Source organism: Zosterops lateralis (genome assembly GCF_965231275.1).
Source record: "Zosterops lateralis genome assembly, chromosome: 8".
Taxonomy (NCBI): Eukaryota; Metazoa; Chordata; class Aves; order Passeriformes; family Zosteropidae; genus Zosterops; species Zosterops lateralis.
The window spans coordinates 4,771,807-4,793,454 of record NC_139768.1 but is presented as its reverse complement, the minus strand read 5'-3'; the positions used below and the strand labels follow the sequence as shown (position 1 = coordinate 4,793,454).

Sequence of the window (21,648 nt, the reverse complement as noted above, 5' to 3'; positions counted from 1 at the left end):
AACAGTGATTAATCTTCACCGATGGGTGGGCTCCCATCTTGCTCATTCAAAGCAACAAGCAGTCTGTGCCCCAAAACTTCAGTGTTTGAGTCAGCAGTTGTGGATGCCTGTTCTTCCTTCCACAAGAGACATAATTTGTCACAAGTCATGATGAAAATGGAAGTGTCAAGGACAGAAAACAGCTCTCAATTCCTGCTTCAGTGCTTTGTCTATTGTGTGGTGCATCTGCTGAACTGACCAAGGCACTTAATTCAGGGTGGACCTATTTTGGTGCAAGCTACTTAACTATTAGTTGTGGGTTAAAATGACAGCAAATTCTTTTGTTTCTCATTATGGCTTTCTCTTTTCCATATTCATGTTAGACTTTCCATATTTAGTGTTTGAGATTTTATGGAAATACAGATAGTCAAGTGCTACACTTGTGAGGAGGTGAAATGAGGACAAAACACAGGGGACAGATCAGAATCTTTAATCTTTGCTTCTGCATGTAATTTATAAAATGTATTTATCTGGTTTCATTCATTTACTGAACTATTTTGCACTCCATGTCTCTGCTGTTTTACTTTCATTTGAACTGTTTCAAAGCTAATTTTATTTAATGAGGCTCAGGTTAGAAAGGAGGTTTAGCCCTCACACCTTTTTGTCTTAGTTCTTGAGTGTCTGCCCCCTAAAGTTGTAGGGGAGTGTAAGTAGTGGTGTTAGAGTTACACAAATCAATTTCATTGCAGAGCTTTCCCTGTCATAATGATCAGTTTGCAGCACAAATCTCATTGATTTTTCACAGCCCTGTGGAAAAAACCCAAACCCCAGAGTTGATGAATACAGCTGGGAGAGACTCAGGAGACACTAATTTTGTGATTGGTGGGAGTAGCCGTGGCTCTTCCCATCTTCCTTTCTGGGTTCTGTAAATCTTTTCCATTAAGCCTGGCTCAGTAGAAAGCTGGGAACTTGGTGTGGTAGCCTGGGAGTTTGGTGTGGGAGATGGTGACCTCTTGAGAGGACAGAGAAAGAGCAGCACTCACATCCATGAGTGATGGAGGGAATAATCTTGCTGGAGTCAGTGGTGCCCCATCAGCCAGGGCATGATCCTTGCCAGAGAGCCCCTCTGGCTGAGGAAGCAGGGCTGTTTGCTCTCCTGCTCACATCTCACCCCACCACTCACCTTCTGTAAACATGCTCACAATAATTGGTGCATCACATTGCCTTCTCTTTTTTCTCTTTTTCCTACTTTTTAATTTTTTTTTTAATCTTCCTCCCCAGCTACAGATTTTTATAACTCTTTACAAGGACAGAAGGGTGGAAATGAACTAAAGGTTTTGAGAAAAGACAAAAAAAAAAAAATCTACACAGTGCTGGAAAAGTAAGAATTCTCTCCATAGTGGTGTGTAAATTGCACTTCACATTCAAGCTGGCTGCTTTATTTTTACATTCTGAGGCTGGCAGAGTATTGTCCTAGTACTGACCCCTTTTCATCTGCTATTATGCAAGGTATATTTAAATAGCTGGGTTGTAAATCTCATTCTAGAAGACTTCCCACCTCGCCTGCCATTCCCCTTGCTACTACTATTCTTGTTTAGCCAATGTGGAGAGTTGCTGCAGCAGCAGTGGGGCAGCTGTGTGCCTTCTGGCAGCAGCCTGGGCTGCTTTTGGCCATTCCTTTCTGTCTTCTATCAATTATCTGCCTGTGTCAAACTTTTATCTGCTCGTGGGTTTTTTTATGTGCTAGATTTTCTGAGCCTGACTATATTTTTGAAGCCTGGTGTACCCTTACTGGAAAGGTACAAGCAATCTGTCACTGGCAACACGTGTAATATTTTATGTTGTACAAGGAGGAGCTGTAATTGTGGTAGCATAGGAAGATTAACAGTGGACTGTTGAAATTGTTCTCAACTGAATAGTTGTTGAAATACCACAGAATTTTAAAAATCACTGGATTGCCTGTAGAATGCCACTTTTTATTATTTCAGATATTGGGTTTTGAAAGAATTGTTTTTCTACTGAGATGAAATGTGAAGAAGTAGAAGAACAAGAAGGAAAAAATTTTTCTGATTTTGTTCATCAGAAAGTTCAAATGCAAGAACAATAAAACATAGGGAACTTTACAGAAACTGAGGTTATTTTTTGTCTGATTTTTGTTAATTTTTTTTCTCCTGCCCTTGCTGCCTTCACGGTGTTCCCATGAGTAGAAGCTTGAGTGTACCCAGGGAAATCAGAATTTTGTAAGACTTAACATGAGGATGTTGTAGGACACTTTTTTTTTTGCTGTCCCTCTCTGTCTGTATACTTAAGACTGTGGTAATCTGTAAGACATGTAAAAATCAGATTTCTGGGCAGTTTGGTTAGGCTGTTATTTGGGAAGAAGATAAAAGCTGGGATGTCAGCCATTTCAGCAGAGGAAATGGGCAGAACTTGACAGAGTTTAAGAACTCCAGGTCAAGATATATCAAAAAGGCTTTGGCTATTCTAAGTGTATTGGTCCACAAGAGAGAGTTGAGAGGTTAACATATCTGCAAAATAACATATTAATTGGGAAAAATATTGTCTGCTTTACTATCAGTCTTTTTTTGTGATGAAAGATAGGTACTATTGTGCAAGGAACTATAAAAAGACATTAGCCGATGTTCTAATAAAGGTCTGAGCTTTGAGGAGAGGTATAGGATGAACTGGATCAAGGAGAAAACCTATGTAATTTTAATTCTTATTTATATTTTTGGTAGTGGAAGTATCTCAGGTCAGGTTAAAGGAAAGAGTTGTGGGATGGTTGTGATCTAGCACTTATCAGGGAAGCACTTTAGGATAACTGAAGCCATCAGCTAAGGGGAAGATTGATCTCCTGCCCCTGTTTTTGCACTGTACCCCCTTGAGCAGGTCAGCTCTCCTAGTTGGGCAAGTATGTAGTTGCCCACCCTTAAGCCTTCTGGAGAAGGTGTATAGCTGAATCAGCTCACTAAATTGCCCAAATACATCCACCCTTCTGAGCCTTTGCTGAGCTAAAGTGAGCAGGTTTCTGTTGAATGCCAGAGCCAACACAGGGTTGGCAGCAGAAGAGCGTGGCCAGGAGTGGAACCAGCTTTTAGGACAGCAGTGAGCCATTGGATTGTCTCATTAGCAAAATCCTCACTCTTTCAGCTTCATTTTACATGCAGTGTTAGGAACAGGAGCTTCACAGTATGTATTCTCCATATTTCTCCATATGTGCGTTATGGTCTTCAGAGGAATGGTTGGCCATAGCACAAAGTGAAGACTGCAGGAGAGTGAAACACAGATGAGGACATGGAGGAACTTACTTTGCACAGCACTCTTCTTTTTGCATATCACCTTCCCCACAGCCTGCATGTGTGGCAGGAGTCCTCTGAAAGCTCCTAAATTTCTTCCAGAGGCAGGCAAGTTATTTTTAAGCTGCTAGTGGAGTTCAGGTAATTTGTCTGATTTTGCATGTCTGGCTCAGTTACTTGCATTTTCTGTTCCCACAGAAGATCAGGGGGTGGGTGCTGATCTCCAGATGATGCTGTGTATTAGCTGGGGGCTGCAGAGCTGAGCTGAGTGCTGATGAGGATGGCAGCCTGAGCCCTGGGGGAGGCCAGCACAGGGTTATTGGCACAGTCAGTCAGGGTAGAGTCCACTCAGGGATGTTAGATGTCTGCTAAGTGTCTCAAGAGTTCTGCCTTGATTCTTTTGCACCTGCAGACTGGGAACTGGTTTTGCCATCTGCCTGAGGCATGGAGAGACCTCCAGGAGCAGGATTACCCAGTCCAAACATTTTGGAAGGCTCTTTCAGTTTCCTCCTGGCACAGTTCAAGGGAGAAGCCAAGTCACCTGCAGTCCTATACAACACCTCCTCACCCTGTGAAGGAAACCTCCCTGCATGTTCCCAGCTGCCACAGGGCTCCCCAGCAAAGTGCTGGTGGTGTCTGTAAGAAAAGATGGATGTGGGGATCTGGGAGGGGGAGGGTGGCATTCCAGCCTGGAGTGGCTTTGTGTTGGCAGCTTGGAAGGAGCACTGAGAGGCTTCATGCTGAGGCCAGCAGGCAGAATGAAAAGCTGCCCCATGCAGGGACCTTTTCTGTCCATCTGCTACAAGTCTGTGCTCTTCACTGGCTCTGTTTGGGAATAAACCCCCATCACTGGAAGAGTTTTGTGTGCAGCCAGGTCCTAGACCAGCAGCTACCCTTCCCTTTCTCTGGCACAGGAGTGGAGCTAGCCAGTGGTAAAAGACTAGTGGAGCTAGCCAGTGGTGTGAGGCCTCTGTGTGCGTGCATGACAGGATATATTTAGAAGTGAACTCGATTTAGAAATGAAGGGCTCAGAATACAGTGTCTGGTTTGGCAAGGAGAATGTGAAAATGTGGTATTGATGTCTTAGCCTTTCGTAGGCTGGAACTAATTGCTGTAAAAAAACCTCGGAGGGACTCGATCCATTTAAAGAAGGAACAAACATGTTATTCCTTGTTATTCTCGCATCTCTTTGATTGCTTTCTCCTGCTAAATGTAAAGGATTTGAAATATACCGTGGGTTACAGCTTTGGGAGACCTAAAAAATGTATGAGTTTATGATGGCTCTCTTTCGCAATTCAAGCACACATGTCAAAGGATTATAAAAATCTAAGTTGATGATGCATTTCAGCAATGTTGCCTTGTCAAAAACCCTTCCAGTTCCTTGGTAACTATTAATTGTTGGATTTCAGATGGCAGGGATGTTTGAGGACCATATGTGAATGCATGTGGTAAGCTCTATTGCTGCTGGGGTGGGAGGATGTCAACCACTTTTGAAAAGAAATTCATACTTGGGAATGACTTTGCCATTTGAAAAGTTAAGAGAGGAGATAATGAATGTTCAGAATCAAATTTCTGATCCCATTAAGTTGCTGTAGGAATTTTGCCACTGGCTTCAGTCCCTCAGTGATTTCACTAGCAAATGTAACATCCAGAAGAAGATCCAGCCAGTGCCTCTGAGGAGTTGACAGGAGAGGTGTAAAAGATTGCTTGGTAAATGAGAAGAAGTAGATATTCCAGTTGTATGCCTATTTCATTTTTCTATAGCAAAGAGAAGAAAACTTTATCTAAATTCAGTCTGTAATTTATTTCTTTTATAGTTTTCAGATTTTACCTGCCTTTTGGGGAACCCTATAGTTTTAACATTGTAATGGTAATAAAATGAAGATTTTAAGAACTACGCTATGACACGAAATGTTGCAAAAATTCTTAAAGTTGTTCTTTTCAGTCTATTATAATATCCAGCAACAATGTTGTACAATTTGTAATTGTACAATGGTGTTAAACAGAAATTATTTCCATTGAGGAATATTATAAGAAAATGTTAATGAATATTATTTCTTCTGATCACCTGTGTGTATATTCAGACATCACACATAATTCTAAAGTGATAAAATAAACGTGTATCTTTTTACTGACATATTTGGGTTTTTTTAAGTAGCCATTTATAAAACATTTGTGATAAAGAGGAACGGCAAAAATGTAATAATTTGTATTAAAACTTGTATTATTCTGATTCAGGGCATTAACACCATGCTTAATACTGTGATTTGAAATTCAGGTCTGAATTTAATTTATATAGAAATTATATTACATTGAGTAATATACATTTACTTTATACCTCTTCAAATTTCTTCAGGTTAGAAATACACATTTTAGCCAGTCTCTCAGGCATTTTTGATGTAAACAATCCTAGATTTATCAATGTGGTTTACATTCCAGCAGTTTCAAGATTTCATTGTCATTTTAGGAGCTATAGTAGTACACAGGAACAGGCTGCCTTTGCCTGGAGTGTTTACTATCAAAATAAGTTGGGTAGAATATCCAAGAATATCCTTTTTTTGTGGATAAATGCTGCAGGTGCAGAAGTGAACTGTAATTTATGTAATAATACATAGCAGAGCTAGAGCCTGACGTTCCTATTTCCTGCATCCAGGCCATTCATTGACTTTGCTTTAAAATTTAGAAAAACATCATTGAACTCTGAGCATTTTAGTTGCATTGATCCACGTACCAAAACTGTTCTTCCTATGCGTCAGCCCAGGCTCTGAAATCCACAAATCAGCATGAGCCACTTGAACAAAACTGTATAATATCTTACTGATCAGATAAATCAGTACCTTTAAGATGCAGTGCACGGCTGTGGAGTATAAAGTTATGTGTTGTCGTTGTTTTATGGCCCTAGATTAGAGTCTCAAAAATGCACTGGATTTTTGTAGAAGAAATTGTGCAGAGAAAATCTAATTTGAAATCTATAAGCAATCTGCTCTTACTTGATGAGAATTGAATCATTATTTCTTCAGCCATAAACTTAGCAAGACTGTTTCTATGTCCTCTAGTTGATACCTAAGGTATTATCTATTACTAAAGTTTTAAAGTAAGGTTATAATCTATCCTTAGTTGGGCTAGACAGTCAGCTCCATGTACCATGTTTTGTAAATACATAATGTCTGAAGTGTTTGTGGCATGTTTTTTTTTCTGCAAATGTTGATGAAAACCTGTACTTACTACATCAGCATTTCATCTTTCTGCTCACATTTCAGTGTGGTGTTAAATAAATGGTAGCTGCCAATCTTTTATTTTCAGTTAATATTGCATATTTAAATTTGCATCTAAGTGCTTTCGATGTCAAGTGGAGGCAAAGATGTTGGCTTTTATGAATAGCATGCTGCTTTTTTCCACGTTTTAATCAGGTTCAGAATTAGTGCTTTTCAGTACTCTCAGTATTCGTGTATAGAAGGGGTGTCAGTTGATTTTAGTCCTTATCAGTGTGAAACTGTTTTCAGCAACTGTATTAACTATGAAACAGTTAATTGCTGCTGTAAATAGTGTTCTCTCTGTAGTCCACTAGGATGCATTCATGCTTACACTCAGCTTTATGCACTGTTTGGCAGATCCTCCTCAGAGAGTTACGCTGAGTTGCACCTTTTCTGGCGCACCAAGTTAAGAGTTGTGTAATGCATGCAGTTCTTTGTGGGATTCACTCTTTATAATAAATAATGTTTCCACTCCTCGAATAACACCATCCTTTCAGCTTGGTTATTCACTTAGGAAGGAGTCTACCAAGGTAACTGATTTGTTTTGTCTCTGTTATATGTCTAAGCACATAATTTAGTGCATCATAATGAAAATATTGCTTGGGACAGACTCTGTAATGCTTTCAAAAGTAGTACAGGATTGCATGTTGTGAGTCAGTACTGTCAGGAAAAACAGCAGGGTTATGGTTTGACCAGGGGTTTGCTCCTCTATCATGCAATAAATGCATATGGTGCCAGCCATATAACCATGATTTGGGAATGGTGCTTTGTGCTGTGTCCCAGGATGCACTGTCCTGGTCAGTGGCTGGGAAAAGGCTGTACATGCCTTCCCTGGGATGGGAATTGTTTCAGTAATAGCAAGAGAAGTACCTCAGGAAATACCCAATTCTCTCTTTTGTCCAGTTTATGAAAAAAGCAGATGACCATGTAGCTCCATAGCTGAAATAGATTCTCCTTCCCACCTCCTCTGCTATTTGAGGGTCTTACTAAGTTTGGTCAAAAAAGGAACATTTAAAAGTCATTCCTCACCTGTTATCAAAAGTGAATATAATGACTATGCTGGTTTTTCCTCTTTTGCTTTTGAAATGCATAGCTACAAAAATCCAAGGTGCCATACTAATCTTAAATTCCTGTCCCTGCCTGTGGAAATAATTTGCCTATCCTGCTGTCACCTGCAGGGAGTGGAGGGTTTGGGAGTGGTAATGTCTCTAATTAATACTCTGATAGAAAATTTATGGGGAGCTGATCAGCACTTGCCTAGCAGATTAATGTTGGTGCTGTTACCCTTGTTCATTTTTGCTTTAAGAGCTGCTTGTACTGTATGTACCTCTGGAACCAGGACAAGGTTGGCAACAGCTATGCATGGAAATTGGTGAAAATTCATGAAAATTGCACAGTCTAAGGGTACATTTCTCAAGTTATTTGATTTCCCAATTAAACATAATTGGGTTAGGAGGAGAAAAACAAGCTGCTCCTTGTAGGGCTGTTCTGCATCACCTCTTGAGCACTGCAGTTCACCCTGGAGGTCTGGGCAGCCTGTGGGGAGGCAGTTTTGGTTGGGTTCTGCTCTCAGCAGGGCATGTGCACCTGGAGGGATCAGGTGGTACCTGAGGCAGTTCTTCCTCTGCTTACCACTGCTGGCCAGACAGATTTTAAATGCTGACAGCTGTTCTTTGAAAGTAAAAGATTTTGGTGTTAGCAGGGGTCTAAGCAGAGGGGATGCTGCTGCAGTCTGCATTATATTGGGCTTCAGGCAAAAGGCTGAGGGCAGAGGGAACACACTGAAGTTAATTTTCATCTTGCTGCCGAGGGTCTTGCAAGGCTGCATAACCACCCTGAACTCTGGTGCTATGTAATGCCCCTGACAGATTTTTTATGGCCAGTAGGTTTCTGGTCTCCCACTGGGTCATTTAGTCCCTGTCTTAGCACTCCCAGAAGCTTAGGGGGGGGCTTTCCACTGAGGACCTGTCCTTTCCAGCCAGCAGGATCAGCACAGTCTGTGCACAGCCCGTGCCAAGGCTGCCACCCCTGCTGCCCATCTCAGACAAGTGTCAGAGACAGCAGGTAAGGGCTGACAGACTCTGCTTGGTCTTTCCTGGTGGCTCTGGGTGCTGGTCTTTACAGAGTGACAGCTATAAAATTAGATAATCAGTTAATCACTGGTAAATTAGGCTTGTGTCTTTGCGGAGAACAAATACAGTATTTATGTAAAAGTTGTTAGGAGTTTTTTTAATTAGCAGAAATAGATGCAAAATGAATGATGATTAGGCAGCTGATGAATTCAGTAGTACAATTATGCCTAAAGCTATGCCCCAGTACTTAATGATGGATGCTCTGAGCAATCAAAGAAGCCTATTTATATAATTTATTTATTAAAAAAAAGTTAGACATTAAGCAAGATGTCTGTGTATATTACAAGTATATGAACTTCAGCATCTGAGAAAACCTTTCTAAAATTTGGTAAAATAACTATTTTTAAAATTCTTTCTGTAATGATTTATTTTAAATTAACTGTTACTGTAGTTGCTGTTAACTTTCGGGTTTATATGTAAGGCTGTTCTTTAATAGCTAGCGAATAATAGCAAGTGAAATCCTAAGTGTTCCCTGGAAGTGAGAACCACACAGGACTTGTACAGATGAATGTATTTTTCTTTCTCCTTTTGAGTAGCCTGAGACTGAGGAGTGGAGCAAAAGACAGAGCCCTGGGTGTCTGCTCTGTGAGGCTTTGAGAAAATGCAAGTCATGATGAGCAGCTGCAGCCAGTTGGGAAGGCTAAACTGATTAGTCTGTAAACACTAGGAGATGGTAAGTGTTGGTGTCAAAGGGACTGTGACAGTCATCAGATTGTGGTTTATCTCAGGCTGTCGTTTGAATGATGGCTCTCCCACACAGAAGCAGTTTTATGGCTTTGCAGAGGTATAATCTGAGCCCAGCCTGATGGATCCAGAGCTGCTCAAAGCAGCTTCCCAGTTCTCTGCTTTGTGCTACCAACCCTGGGCTTTTCACAAACAAGACTGTTATTTTCTTTTCACCAACCAGGAATTACAAACATAAAATTTACTAGTCCTGACAGAGTGGAAATTGGCACTTGCCCATTTGCAGAAAAGTATTAGACAGCACCTGAGAGTCCCTTGAGGACAAAGCATGGGGGCTGCTCACAGGAGCAGCAAGTGGGTGCCTGGGGCAGTAGCAAGACTGCATTTTGCACTTTGTGGTCAGAGATGGTCACAGGAAAAGGCATTCCTGTAAACAGATGGACTTCCAGCCTGCTGCAGAGCTGCATGAGGTGATCCTTTCTGCTCGAGCTCGGTGATGCCCTCAGGAGGGGATGGAAGATGGGCAGTGAGCATGGCAGTGCTTGGTGGGTGCAGGCACCTCTGTGCTGGATTTGTGGCAGATGCTCCTCAGCGAGGCAGCTGAGGGCACACACAGAGCTGTGCATGCAGGAACTGGAGCTCAACTCTGATAAAGGTTCAGTAGCTGCACTACCTATGTGAAGTTGTATATAAAACCGACTCTTGGTTTGTTTCTTCAGTGCTGCAGACAGAAAGAAGCTCCTATTGCACTACATGTGCATGTAGTGGCTATTTTAAGTTATAGGATTATTTAGCATGCAGCCATAGGAACTTCTGCTAAAATATAGTCCATGTCAATGGGAAGAAAAAGGGATTTACTTGTATAGAGCAGAGAACCTCCTGAAGTTTCATATATCCCAGTAAAAGCTGCCATTTTTCAAAGAAGATACTCTCTATTCTGGGTGATGAGCAAGCCCTTCTTCCTAAAGATTTTCTGGAAGACCCTGAGGCACCATCACTTGGGCAATAAGTTTTTATTTCAGTAGGGGTCAGAGGGAGCAGTCTGAAGCTCTTAAAGCCAGCCACAGTGGAGCTCCTCCATACAACCCCCACAGCTGCAGATGAGTCAGGAGGGGGTCAGAAGAGCTGTTTCACAGATGCTGCCTGCTGGGAGATACATAGTAGGAGGATAAACAGTAAGTGGAGATAAGTAAGAGAAGGTGAAAAGACAGCTATTATCCCCTTTACAGTAGAGAAAATTTTTAAACTGAGCAAAAGCAAAATTAGGAAGAATATGGAGGTTAGGGGTATATGCAGATGTTACTTTAAATCATTATTCCTGCTTTGGGAGGTTCTGTAGCAAAGAAGAAAAGAATTACAAGGAAAAACAAACAACACTCCAGAACAAGAATTTCTAGGGAACTTGCCCTGAACTTTGGAGCAAAGGCTGGAGACTGGAATCTGGTTATTCAGCAGAGGCCTGATAGAGGAAGAAAGGAATTTGTGGAGATAGCAACGAGATATGCAGAGTATCATGAATCTTTTTTTTTGATATTTTAATTGCATGTATGGGGTCTCCTCTGCTTTTCTTTTGTCTCATGAGAGATAAAAATTTGTTGTATTTAAAACTGTTAGATAAATGTGCAACACCTTTCACATTTGGTCCTTTCTATATTACGTTTCGAATAGCAATTTTTGCTACTGTCCTATGAAGTGTATAGGAACATCTTTCCCTTCCTTTTAATTCTCTTGAGAGCAAACCCTCTCTAGCATATCCTGATGTGGCAATTCAAAATGTTCATATTCCTGGTAGGAACTGTTTCTTTAATGAGGACTTGTAATGGTAGCTCCCTACTTGCTCAGTGGAAAAGCGTATTTTAAGACACAGGCTTTGATTTAAAAGCTGTTGGCAGCTGCCTTGCAATAGGTGTATTTCTCTGCATTCCTAGCTAGAGATTTGTATGAAATGTGACAATTAAGAAACCAGGTTTCCTGCTCTGGATGCAGTGGGCCATGCTAGCTGATCTGCAAGCTGGAAAGATGGTGACATTGGTTACTAGTTTGCAAGGATAAGAGACTATTGATTTCTGGCAAATAGATCATGGTAAGGCAAACATTCATAAAAGCCATGCAGAGAGCATAATAATATTCAGCAGTGGAAATAAAGAATGGAATTGATTTACCATGCTACCATAAAGCAGCACTCCTCCTCTCTCTCTACCCCAATAACAGACTCTTCCCTGCTGCTGCACCTCTGTCTGGGCACCCACCAGGGAGCCAAGAGTGCCCCTGGCTCTAATTGCCTGGAATTTGGCAGCTGGAGGAGATGCCTTGGCCTGCCTCAGCATTTATAAATTGCAGCTACGCTATCCAGGCCTGGCTCAGTGTGGTAAACCCATCTGGCCGGGGAAAGGCAAGTTCTTGCCATTCCTGAATGCCCCCTGCCATCCCACCCTCCCACATCTGCTCACCCCCAGCCTCACGCAGCGTTCTGTGCCCTCCACTGCACAAATGCATCTTCTGCTGGGGCTGATGCTTCCTTCTGTCTAGCTGAGCACCTGAAAAACATGAAATCAGGATTATTGGTTTTAGTTATTATTGTCCTGCATGAAAATTAAACCACTGGTAGCAGTTGGTTGGTGTATCATGATTTTCTTAAAATTCAGTTCCATGATGGCTTCATAAGGCAGAGGTATGGCAGCCTTGTGCCAGTGGGATGCTGTTTCAGGTTGCTGTTTGTGTACCAGCTAGGTGACTTTCTCTTCCACTTCCAGAATGTTAGGATCAATGTTGCCTGATTTTGTGGATTTTGGATACATTTTTCAAGTATTTTAAATATTTAAGTGCTGTGCCCAATGGGAGGGAAGTGATGTGGGTTTTTTTCAGCCTGTCAATGAAAACACTGAAATGAATGGATCTGGGTGTGACTTTGTGAGCTCAGAGGGTCAAAGTTTCAAATGCTTGCACAGGAGAATCAGAAGCAATAGGTCTTTACTGTTTTTGCTTTAAGGTAATCTTACATCCCTGCATCTCGCAGTATTCCCCTACCTTTTAATAGTACAGGCTTTTTTTTGTGTGTATGAGCAGCAATGCCTACATATTCTTCCCCTTTTCATAGGCTGGCCAGCCTTTTAGGGTCGGTTCTGTAGTAGTCACCCAATCTGCTTCATCTCATGTGGCATTTCTGTCAGTTCTGGTTTGTCAGCCTGGCCTGCAGATTAGAGGTGGGGAAGCCAGGATTACCATGGGATAACTATCCCCTTCTTCTGTCATACCCATAGTGAAACTTGAGGACATCTCACTAGATCATGGCAGTGCACTGTCGAGATAAAATTGTTTAGTAATGCCTCTTAAGAAGTCTTTGGCTCAGCCTTGGTTTTTATGCAAACTGCCTGTTGTGGTGCTGCTCTAAGCTGGCTGCGTCACTGCTTTCCAACTTCAGTTACAGTTATTACTTCCTCTTCTCTCACAACTGGAAATTATTCAGCTTTTCAACTAAATTGCATTTATTTCGATTTAGAGTACTAAAAGAAATTGTTAGCTTTAGAATTTGGGGGTTGTTTTTTTCTTTTTCTTTCTTTAACAGTACAGTCTAAAAATGGCTGAAGTGTGAGTGCACCAGCTAAAATACTGTATCACTTCCAATACACCCTGTTAAAATCTCTGCAGTGTTGCTGTTTGCAGGTAATTAATGTTGTGGTATTATTTCTTATGTTCAGTAAATTATTGCTGAAGTTTTAATCCGTTGAAATACAAAACTACAGAGAATTTAATGCTGACCTTTGTATATGAAATTAAGTATAATTATTAGATTTGTAGAAGTCCTTTTGCATTAGCTAACATGTACTAACTCATGCTTTTCACTTGCCATGGACTGCTGAATTGATGTTATTTCCAGTAAGCTTGCTGGAAGTGGGAAGATTTACCAGACATTTCTGCCTTGCTGTTAACACATATTTTTTATTTTCTTTTAACTTAAAGTGTTGTGTAAAATAAATCCACACAATATGCATGCACTCATGTGCATAGATGCACAAAGAATATTGGTTTAAAAAATTTCAGAACTGAATGGGAGTCAGAGTATACTTTTGGAGGTGGCTGTAGGCATGAGATGATTGCAAGGCTGGGCCATGGAGCAAGACAGCAAAAGCATTGTGTACAGGCAGCTGAAAATACCGTTCTTTATCTTTCCTACAATGTCTAGCAGCTTCAAAGATAGCAGTTGCTTTTTGGTTTTCTTGTATAATACCTGGTTTTCCACTCATCATTGTCTCTGTTTTTCCCAATATCCCTTTTCCTAACTTATGTAAATAAAGTCACAGCTTTTTTCAGTTTCAAAAAGCAGATAATAATAATTAATTTGATAGTTCTCATCCAAAGAAAAATATAAAGCTTGAAACAACTTTACAAAACTCCATTTCTTGGTATATTTCTGGGCATTTGTTTTTTTATATGTGGCCTTAAAAATACCATGGATCTTCTCTCTTTATTCCTTGAATTACAAGCCTTTTAAAATACCTTTTCATGTTCATGGGTTTGCACAGTGTGTAACACAATGGACTTGCAGTCTTGGCTGGACCAGTGGTTTTTACTGCAACACATTTTTTAAAATATTTTTCATTCCCACTGCAAGCTCTAGTTAAGTCATTCTGCCCCGAAATCCAGCATCACCTTTAGACTGCATATTGTCCTGAGGGTACAGAATAAGGCTTAGTATAGAAAAAGCTTTTAGAAACATGTGCCTTTTTTCTGTCCTTGGTGGTGAAAGTGCAGCCTCTCCAACCTGGGTCGATACTGAGTGTGAGCTGCATTCTCTTGTGTATAAATACACCGTGTTAAAAAAGGAAAAGCCCTGAGTGCAGCCTGCTTTCTAGTGTGTCCATGCTCTTCTCGGAACTGATGGGGCAATTCCTTTCTCCTGAGCTCACTGAGCTCCTGGGTGAGCCTGAGGACAATGTTCCTCCTCTGCTGTGCTCTGCCACTTGGAGAAATCCAGCCTTGGCACAACAGGCTGGGGAGGATCTGCTCTGCCAGGAGAGAGGTTCTGGTGAGGTTTGTCATGTTACCTACTCACTGTGCATCTTTCCTGACTTGCCATCTACTTAGAGAGATTTGTAAGCTGGCTGTCTCCTTTCTGGTCCAAGAAAACCCATTTATGGAGGTGGTGTTGGTATTCATATGCTTAGGCAAGACAGAGTGGTGTGGTTTGGTTTTTTTTTTTTGTTTTGTTTTTTTTTTTAATTATATATGCATGTTTTAGAGAAATAAATAATTCTAAAGCTTTGGGGAGGGGGGTTGGACAGGAACAGTGGAACTGGCATGATGCACAAGTGTTCAACAAATGTTACCAATGAAACTTTCAACAAATGTGAGGAAATTAATCTATATGTGTATATATTTTTAATGCAGTTCAGCAGCCAAAACAGGATGAAGCACCATTTGCTTGTTTTATTTCTTACTGACAAAAAACCAAAACCAAACTCAATTTGATAAGAAAACACGTCTCAGGCGCTTACATTGTTTATGATTTTTCTGTCTAATGGCATAAAAATTTTAAAATATTGGTTCCTGAAACAGAGACCCACAAACCTGAGGGTGTGCATGTAGACAGTCTCTCAGTGGGCACAGTAGTCCAGCAGTAATCAGAAAACCTACAGTCCATTTCCATGTCTCAGAAGAGTTCCTTATTCTACAGGCTCCAGGTTAGTCTGCAGAGCTTCTCCCTTGATTCCTGTTCTTGGGGCTTGTGTTTGGGGCACTTTGGGAAATAAACCACTTTGCTTACAGCCTTTTCACTTAAGTCCTTTCATTTAGGTGGGAAACATGTCAAACAAAGGAATTGAGTCTTATTCTGAATATTCTGGAGTGCTTTTGAAGGTAGCATCCATTTAAACATTATAGTTTCATAGTATCCAGTGCCCCCTTTCACCTGCAGCTCTCTGATGTTTGTCATGCCAAGACACAGAACAAATCTTGCTTTTGTATGTTTTAGTTTGTTTTACTAGCTATTACTTTATAGTACCGAAGCACACAACAGTTATTTACAGGAAAGGTGCACAAATAGTTGGGTCAGGTCAAAAAGTGTCAGAAGCTTTTATGTTTCATTCTTGTTAACAGAGATTTTGATTAATTTGCTTCTCTTGGTTGATTATTTTTCTTTTAGAGTTACTCTTGCTTGGGTTGGATTTCCCTGAAGTGTTTTCAGTAGAGAAAGGCAGCAAAGCTGCCTCTAAGTATCAAAACCCTGATTCTAGTCAGAAGCTGTCAGGAGTATCTACCTGCACCTGAAGGCAGTTTAATCCTTTTTTGAAATTGTAGACTTTGCCACTAGATTTACAAAGTAAAAATATGGAAACAGTATTGATGTGTAACTACCCCACTGGTTTTATGACATGGGTCTAAGATTGTAGTTGGGTGACCTGAGGAGACAACTGGATTATTTATAGAAGGTAACAAAGCAGGGTTGTTGCTACAAGCCTGTTAAACTTCCATCAGAATTTGTGAAGAGTCTGTGACTTGAAAAAGACCAAAAACATGTTTGACTGATACAAGGAAGAAATCTGTAAGGGAAATCTGTAAGGGAATGGGATCTTTCTGGATTCCTTCTGAAGTCTGGGATGAACTGTATTTATGTTTTCCATCATGGGTTGTAGGAAGTTTCCATCTTGGGATTTTAGTAGTTCGTTTCTTCTGTCTGTGTTTTGTCATTATCATTTGGAGTGAATGCTGCACCTCTGGGTAGTTTCTATTTAATGTGCTTTTAGTCCTATTTTCAGTATTACTATTTTACCAGTAATTTAGTGTTATGTGCCTTAGTTAATGATTGTAGTGTGGTTCTTCATCGCTATCACAGATCGTTTGTGTCTCCAAAGGAATGGGAATGAAATGTCATAGCAACAGATGTGTAGTTCTGAAAATGTAATACGTTTTTAAGAAGGAAAACTTAAAGAAAAGCAGAAATCTTGGTCCTGCTAAAATTGGGCTGTGCCTTCACACAAAGCCAGGAGTCAAAGTATGGATGGGTAGCCCAAGGCTGTGTGCCCGTGTTTTTAAAGCAGTTAATTTATAACAAGAAGCTGAAAAGCACCAACCTTTGCTGAGTCTCAGGGCTACAATCCACACACGGTGTTGCCACAGATTGTTTATGTGCAGAGATCTCCATGATAGCAGCGTCTCTTGGCAGCCATTGGAAGCTGCTGTTATTAAAAACCCTACATTTCTCATTAGAACAACTCCATTGTACATATTGTTTAAATATAGATTACTAATGAAATGCCTTTTTATTGCTTTCCCAGTGAATACTTTCAGCATAAAGTTAATTTGTAGTGTTATGTAAATTCTGTTTAACTTCAATCAAGTTTTTAATTATGTTTTTACCACAGTAATTCCCATTTGATTTGTCATCTCCTGTTAGGTATTTAACATTGCACAGGGTGTTTTTTTTCTTATTTTCCCTTTTTTTTTTCCCCCTCCTGTTTCAGTCTTTGATGTCACCTGGAATAGAGCCTCACTCTAAAGCTGTGTAAGTTTGATTTCCTTTCATGCAAGTATGATTTAATGAAGAATTACTACAGAAAACCAATATTGGAAATGCTTTATTGTTTTGGTATTGATCAGTAAAAACAAGATTAGAAAGAACTACCACTGAGAAGACATCCAGCTGTTCCATTTGCTCCCTTCCCTTCACCTTTCTTCCCTTTACCTTTCTTTCAGTTGCTCCAGTTCAGTGAACTTTTGATGCTGACAGCCCTTGGATTCCATTTAAAATGTCAGTTGCTACTTGACACCTGATGACCACTCGGCCTGTGGCTGCCTTGCATAGACACCAATTGTTCTCCCAAATGTTTGCTTGACCACTGAGCAGATAAATGGACCCTCTTTTGGCAAATTGTCAGCACATTAATCACATCTGAGATAGGACTTGTCGGGCAGCATCTCAGGTCTAGATAATTTCAGTTGTAGGTGCATATTTTTTTAATATCTTTTTCTGATGAAATTAAGTGGAAATAGTTGAAGTTAAGTCTGTCTTCAGAGGTCATGGCAGAAAAACTTCTTCAAAAAGATGGATGATATTTCATGTATTTATGCAGAAATTTTCTCATGAACGTGTGAAAAGACAGGGATTAGTTTTGTACAACAGTGGGGGGTCTTTTAATTAAAATATGCAAAAAATATTTTTTTTTTCTGAAGTCAGAGTTTCCCTGAACCCAGTAGTGATTTTTGCTCAAAAATTGTTCATGCTGAAGTAAAAGCTGTGTAAAGGATTTATGACACATTCTGCGTTCAGGTGCACTTGAAGTAGCTCAGTTGGATATTCAAAACTAGCAGCAGAATATGAAATATTTGCTTTGGGAACATGCTATTAAATATAAATTAATTGGTATCTTAAATTACTTTAAGGGAATTTGCATACTTGCAAATTGATTTCTAGAAGATTAGGATTATAAAGACCTTAACAATATGCTAACTGTCCTGCTTGAAAAATGAGTGCATGCAATGCCTAACTACAGCCTTTATTTAAAAGTGCACTTTTGAGTTATTTGTAAAATACTCTTCATAGTGTGCTTGTACACTTTACATCCTCAGTGTGTGCTGGTATTCCAGCATTGACTGATAATACTATCAATTCACAGGTCTCCTACAGAAATGAAAGATGGAAAAATAATCGACTCTCCCTCTTGAAAAATCACATTTCATATGTAACTATTACAATGTATTTGATTGAGATGGGAATTGTGTTACTTTCTCATGGGAGTTGTTTGAATTTCCACTGTTTAAAAATCAATTCAGCTTGATGAGTGGTGGATTCAAGCAGTGGAACCCATTAGGATGATTTCATATCACCAGTTGCACCCTATTTAATCTTTCTGTTGGGGGATAATTAAGTTGAACTCATTAATTTGCAGAGATGTTGAATGTTTCCATCAAAGGTGGCTTTCTCCACCCTCACCTGTCCTTCCTGCCCAGGTGCATGGTGCTGCCATGGCTCTGAATGGGGCAATGCACAGGTGACTGTGCTCTCCTTGCATGGGACATAAACTTTTCCTGCAGCCAAGTGGGAATCTTGGGCTCTGACTTTTGCATTAGGCTGGCAGGCATAAAGATTGCTTTTCTTTCTTCTCTGACTGCCTGAGATAGAATGGCTCAATCTTTAATGGTATATCTATATATGAAGTTCTCTTTTAGGCCACACACAAGGTAGTTTGGTTTATTTATTTGTTTTAAACAAGAATCTGTAAGTCCTCAGCCTGCTACATTTCTATGGGCTCTGAATACATTTGGATATCTTATAGGTTATCTTTTATATATATATATAAGGTATATATATAAAAAGATATAAATATCTATCTTATTTATAGATATCTCATATCTATATATCTTATAGGTTGCATGGGTGCTATGAAGAAGAAACTGAAGTTTCAGGAGTGCTGCATCCAACATTATGCTGGGATTAGAATGCAGTTAGAGTATAAATCTTAAAAAACTGTGGGTTTCTTCCCTTGAAATTAATGCAAGGTTGTAAAATTAAGAGGCATGACAGCACCATGGGCATATGTCTCTTGGACTGGTAAATTACTGGGGATATTTCTAACTCTTGTTCTTGTGATTGAAATTGTTCTAAGACATTTCAGATATAAAAGGGCACAAAATACACACAGTACTTCACCACAAAGTAGTTTATCCAGTAAAATATGTTCTTAAGGAGATGACAGGAAACAGATTTTTTTTTTGTATTTTCAATTTATTGCATTGATTGTTAATGTAAGATGTACATGCTTTTATTTCCTACTACTTTTCCTTTGAAAAGGACCTCCAAAGATGAATAAAAACCAAAATTTGCCACCATTTCTTTAATACACCTGAAATAAGAGATATGTAAGTTTTTGCCATGTGATCCAAGCTTTTTTGCACACTTCTTTCCAAAGGAGTGATATTTTAACCAGTTGTGTAGCTCTTTTTCCTATTTGCTTAAATATGTATCTCAGTCTAGGCGGAGCTGGAAGGGCCTGAATTTTTAAGCTCTTGTATGAAGTGGAGAAACGAGGCCAAGCAGAAGGGAATGCCATTAGCAGGCAGTGACAGTGGCAGCAGAGCTATTTAGACAGCTGCACGTGTCATATCATGTACTGGGGTCCCAGTCATGCTGCTATTTCTGTCTCGTTAGCACAAATCACAGCGTCTACTTTTGCGAGTCCCTGTTGCACCTTGGCTCCTCATGGGGCACTTCCTAATTTGAGCCAGTTTATAAGGGATGGTGGAAATTCACAGCCTGGTAATGAGGTGTTCATTAAAGTGCAGAGCACAAGGCAGTGGCCACCAAGCCCTTGTCTGGCCAGGAATGGGACACCTGGCCCCTCTGTAGGGATTTGGGAATGGTACCATAGTGCTTGTCCAGACTTGAGAGGCAGAATTTCTGACAGTATCACCACATAAGATGTTTGTATAGAGCAAGTCAAGATAGTTCAAAAAATGTATCTGGAGGAAAATCCTCTGTTGACTGCTTGTTACTGCTTCAATGGCCATGTGTTCTAGACAGTTTTCTCAGGTAACCACCAAACTCCAGGAGATGTAAGCATTGCTTACAGTGAAGCTTAATGGTGAAGTTATTAATTTGGTATACTAACTCAAAGCAACTATAAATCAGTATTATGAATTAAGGTATTTAAAAATATATAAAAACAGACTACTACTGCTTGATATGGTATTTCTTTTTGCTGTGTTTTGGTGGTTTTTTTTTTTAATATTTGCCCATGCTAAGACATCTTGTTTTTTGTACTTTTTTTATTCTCACTGGACCAGATTTTTCATTGTTTTCTGAAAAGTTCCTGCTTTCGTTACAGTAGGCATGTGTTGTATTTCAGAAAATAATGATGTAAAAGCATTAATGCAATTTAGCTGTTGTTAACTTGCATTTTAAGAAGGCTTATGATCTGCTTAGTGTCAATGTTCCATTCTTTGTGTGACACATTCATTTCAAGAATTCCTAAATTCTGACCATTCTTGCTAAGGCTCTCCTGTGTGTGAGACAGAGCTCTAACTACACCTGCAGGCATGTATGAGTGTCCATATGGAGAAATTAGTCTTTTTGGAGTGAAAGTTCATGTTAGATGCTCAGAAATATATCCACAGGATTTTTTTATGCTATTTACAAATGCAGTATATTTTTGGTTTATTAGTTTGTTACATGTTTACTGTTTGAAGAATAATGCACGTATTTACTTGCTTCAATAATAACACTTAATATCAACTTACAAGTTTAACAAAATATGAGGCTCATAAACAGGCATAAGCCAAACATAGTATATTGATTTAATACTTCTCCCCAAATGGATTTTCTCAAAATCTTTCACCTTGTTCAAAATGAGGGAAATTTGAGTTAAGTTTGTCTGGCCTTAACTGCCTGTCTTATGTTCTGCAGGGACATATGTCCTGGCTTTTTGTGGTTTAATTTTTTTAGCAATAAGGATGAGAAATGGAGGAAGATTTTTTTTAGTTTTGGATGAGACAAGACAGAGTGTGCCAGTGAGTTCCAAAAGAGGCCTTCCCAGGACAGCAGTTGATGTGTTATTGCAGGTCTCTGAGCCTCAGCTGTCTGTAACACTGTGTGTGAGCAGCTGACATAAGAGTAGCTCCTCTAAGTGCTGCCATGCTTTCAGGCTTCCTAGTTAAATGGTGCTGAAGACATCTATCTTGCTTTCTAGAAGTATTTAATCATGATTTAATCTAGCAAATAAATATTCACCAATAATATTTCTTGATGGCATAGTCAATTGATAACAGGCACCTTGAACCATGACTTCCTTAATTCAGTATTTGAAATTTTTCTTGCAGTAGCAGTACAAACTGAACCAAAGATTTGTACAGGCATGTGTTGGATTTGCAAAGGGAGCTACAGGGGAAAGATGGTATTGAAGAAATTCAAAATTTTTGAAATGAGCTAGGCTGATGTCTTTTGATGTTGCTGCCTTTTGTTCCTTACTAGTGATGCCAGCAGCACGCTGTAAATGCAAACTTCCCTTGTACAGTCCTGTGCTGGTCAGATGGGGACAAGAGGTGGTGGAGCAGCAGTGTGGGAAGAAGCCTCTGGAAAGGAGGCTCAGCAGTCCAGCTGTAGTGCATCTTATACAGGGTTGTGTAGGTGTACGTGTGTGCTGGCCAGTGAGTCACTGGCAGCTTCAGCAGAAAGGGCAGTGGCCAGACTCGTTGAGCTCCACTTACACCACTGCACATTTAATGGGGCTAAACAGGAATCCAGTTGTTGTCCTACTTGCACATAACCAGCAATGGTATCCATGCCTCATCCACAGGAAGGGTAAGGGAAAG

The 21,648-nt window shown here is 40.0% G+C and overlaps 1 protein-coding gene across 6 annotated transcripts in view; it reads left to right on the top strand.

Annotated features, from left to right (window-relative positions):
* Positions 1-21,648, top strand: part of ZMIZ1 (zinc finger MIZ-type containing 1) — a 285,149-nt gene that overhangs the window by 20,344 nt on the left and 243,157 nt on the right. The gene's annotated exons all lie outside the window — the stretch shown is intronic.